Source organism: Archocentrus centrarchus, chromosome 21 (genome assembly GCF_007364275.1).
Source record: "Archocentrus centrarchus isolate MPI-CPG fArcCen1 chromosome 21, fArcCen1, whole genome shotgun sequence".
NCBI classification, from domain to species: Eukaryota; Metazoa; Chordata; class Actinopteri; order Cichliformes; family Cichlidae; genus Archocentrus; species Archocentrus centrarchus.
In genome coordinates, this window is record NC_044366.1 from 19,977,945 (window position 1) to 19,982,176 (window position 4,232).

The following is a 4,232-nucleotide window of genomic DNA, read 5'->3' on the forward strand; positions in this document are numbered from 1 at the left end:
ACATGCCATGGATCACTGGGTGGCCTGAGGTGATGCAGATATGATCTGACAGTAGGTTTCCATTAATGCATGATAATGGACTTCACACTGTACTACAGAGATTCCATCAGCTGGTGTTTGCCTAGCAGCTGAAAGGAAAATACTGGCATGACTCCAGAGACACAAAACAGCAAGTGTATTGTATACCTAAATATATTTATTATATACAAACAAATATGTTTCTTAGATGGTTTACACCTGTTGCTACAAGCATGTGTGATCAAACAAACGCAATAAGCACCCCAGTTCTTTATATAAAAATAGATATACAGCCGTGAAGGTTTTGCATGTCAGGACATAATAAAAAAATTACCTGGTCCTTCCCAGGTTATTTAAAAACTACCTCAGACGAACAACTACACTTGACACATTACACTGTGTCATTATTTATTCAACAAAAACTAAGACAAAATGCTGAAGCACTGCTTGTAGAACCCCCTTTAGCAGCAAATTGAAGTAATCATTTTCTGCATGACATCGTTGGAGGAATTTTGGACCACTCGTCTTTACGACATTGCTTCAGTTCAGTGACATTTGTGGGCACTTTGACTGGGTCATTGCAGCACCTTGATTCTTCTTCTTTCCAGCCACTCTGTTGTGGATTTGCTGCTGGGCTTGGGATCATTTTGCTGTTGCATGACCTAATTTTGGCCAAGCTTTAGCTGTCAGACCGATGGCTTCACATTTGACTCATTTGACATATTTGAATACTTTTGGGATTCAGAGGAGTTTTTGGTTGACTCAATGACTGTAAATGGCCCAGGTCCACTACTACAAAACAAGCCCACATCATGAACCCTACACCACCATTAACCACTAGCTGTGGACTGTAGAGTCTGAGATGTAGCTCTTGGGCTTTTGGCAGTCCCTATGAGCATTGCACAGTCTGACCTTGGGGTGAGTTTGCTGGGACATGCAGTCCTGCGAAGACTGGAAACTGTCCTGAATGTTTTCCACTTACACACGATAGAATAACAGACTTCAAATAATCTAGAAAATGCCTTTTAAGCTTCCCCAGATTGATGGGCAGCAACAATTGCTTCTCTAAGCTCATTGCTCATGTCTTTCCTCATTGGCATCTTTCCTCCTTGTTAACACACATCTGAATGCTCCAGACCAGCAAACTACCAAAACATCTGCTTTTATGGAGTTGTTCACATTTGCTAGTCAAGTGCATTTGATTAGCAACACCTGGCTGCTCCTTACCCTTTTAATTCCTATGGGAGCAGTAAGGGTGTACTTTCGCACACATAGTTTTGCATTTTGGCTTAATTTTTGTTAAATAAATAATGACACGGTGAAATATGTCATGCTGTTATTCATCTGATATACGTACCTATTTTTTAAATGATGTCCTGCTATATAAAACCTTAGATTTGAAAGCGTGTGCTCTTTCTTTTTCACAACAGCATATTTATGTATTAGGTGCCTAATAATGTTCGTCATTACCATTCTGTTGGTAATGCTAGCAGTCATTCATCCCTGTTTTTGTTTAGTGAGAAAGACATGGGCTGTGGTTGGTTTCTTGAGAAGGTCACATGAATCATCCAACTGCTTTTTAGTGCTTAAAACATAGGGATTATAAACTAATCAGCAATACTAATCCGCACTTGGAAACACCATCCATTTCACTGCCAGAGCTCTAGACCACTGCCCAGTGTTATTGCTGTTTGAATATGCAAGGATGAAACAGCCTTCCTGCGATCACGCTCAGTAGAATGACTTCTGAAAGGAAAATTATTTGCAGCTTATAATTCTGTTTAAGAGGAAAACAACTTTCCATCATCCATAAGGTTTACTGAGGCTGGTTTGTGAGGTTTGAGAGAGGCAAGAAATGAGGGTTGCCATAGTAACTGCACTGCCATTGATAGGGCCACTTAGAGGAAAGCAGGAAATTAATGAACTTAAGAACACTTGTGCATGGTTTCACCAATGGTTCCTCTTAAGCCTGGACATAAATACTAAACATAATTTCTACTGTATTATGGTAAGAAGGAATGAAAGTTTCAGGGTTTCTTCAGAGGATTAGGCTCCCATGGCATTCGAATTACACTCAAGCTACAAAATATAAAACAGGCACTGTTTTTGTGAGGACTCTGTTATATATGTGGTGCTCGCTTTTTTAAATTTAACACCAAAATTGGTTCAGTGGGAGATGTGACACACTGCTATTGATCTGTAGTCGTTTCTCTCCAGTGCGTATGGACTCGCACTGAGAACTGCTAAAAAAAAAAAAAAAAAAAAGCTTCCATTTTAAAATTTAGTAGCATCTAAAAAACATGACATCAAACATATTCATTCATGTCCAGTGACAAAAAGGAAGCGGACCTCTTTGAATTTTGCAGATTTTAGCAGCCAAATGAAATTCGTATTATTCCCCTCTGTAGCATAGTGTTTGTTTTCTATGTAGTTTTTTTTTCCTGCACAAAATCTTCAGCACCGCAATAACAGTTTTAGAGAGAGCAAAAGGAAAATCTCCAGCATTGTGATCTTTTTTTTTAAATTAGTTTTATCACTGTAGACTGGTTATGATACTCACCCCCCTGAAGGACCATTCTAAAGCAAGACAAACCCTATTAAAAATCTGTAATATTAGGCCTAAGGGCTTAACAAGAATGGCTTGCTATGTCAGCAATGTGCATGCAAAAGGCACAACCTCAACAAATACTGGTAACTGCAATTGATTTTAGAGAATTATGTACGTCATACGTGGTGAGATGTCCCCAAAAAAAGACTGTTTCTAGGTTAAATATTTTAAATATAGAAACAATAAATGCAAATGTTGCTTACTCATGAGAATTCTCTCTCTTTGAAATTGAGTGTTGTCTCACATGGGAGCCTGCTGCATACAGAATGATGTACCCTGTGTGGGGGGCTGTGCACAGTGTGTTATGTTGTAGATAATCAATGCCCTTCCACGCTATTTGGCTGATCAAGTGAGTTCCAGAATCTACTGGAGAAAAAGCCCCGTGACCCTGACCAATAAGTCGACTGGAAAGACCAAATCAGTGCCTTCATCTCAGGACATGGTTAACAGCATCATTCATCATGGGGATTATGTCAGCTGTAATTCAGATGTAAACAAATGGGGTGCCCTCATTTGGTACATGTAGTTGTGTTACATATAAATTCACCTGAGCTTCATAATACTGTTTGATGTGCTTATTTGTAATTTTTTTTTTTTATTTTAAAAAATAGGACTCACATACCTTCAACATTAAGATAAAACAGCCGAATTTTAATATTGAATGTAAACATTTTAGACATATTAGATAAGAAAATCCATCCGTCCATTCTCTTACAGTCATCCATTTCCAAGTAAAGTTCACTGGGGAGTAACTAAATTATTTGATAGAAGGTAAATAAATGATAGAAGGTGAATTTCAGTTTTTTGGCAGAAATTGCTGCCACACTACAATCAATGTAGGTGGGTGGCGTCGACACAGGTGTCAGAAAATCCAGAAGTCTGTTCATTATGTGTCAGCAAGTTGCATCAAGATGGGTTGCATATATTTTGTTTTCTTCTCGCCTGAGAAGTTTCAAAACATCAAAATTTCTGATTAAGGTGAGGAAGTGTCACCAAATGGGTAGATCCCCCACAGAGGTCCTCTACCACTCCCAGTAAATAGAAGTTAACAGGCCATAATGGGATGACAAACCATGTATTTTATTTGTGTGGCAGCAGTCAGGGCTCTAAGGGAATACAATACAACTGAATTTTCCTTTCCACATGTGGATCAGTTTCCCTCCAGCCTTTTGCTGGTGTTATTTACTGTAGAGAATTCAAAATTCTTCTTCAGGGCTAGAAGTGACAGAGGTGTTTATATCACAGACAAAAGGGGAGGAGGCTGCTTTCTCTATGTGAGAGATTGCGTGCCTATGTGTGTGATCCGCTTGCATAGCAGCTGAAGTTGGGCGAGCTAACAGGAGCTGCAAACTGGAATTTTATTTGCACCATAACATGAAAAAAAAAAAAAAGGATTTCCTGCTTCAGTAACATTTCATCAGCTCACACCAGCATTACCATCAAACTGTAGGACATAAAGAATCCCTCATAATCTAAACTTTTAAAGGGTAAACATTATGCTTTTCCTTTTTTTTCTGCATACTGCAGTTACAGTGGTGGATGCTCTGATTAAACTGTTTTAAATAATGAGGATTACAAGTAATCCCTGTGAGCAAAAAACTCAGGC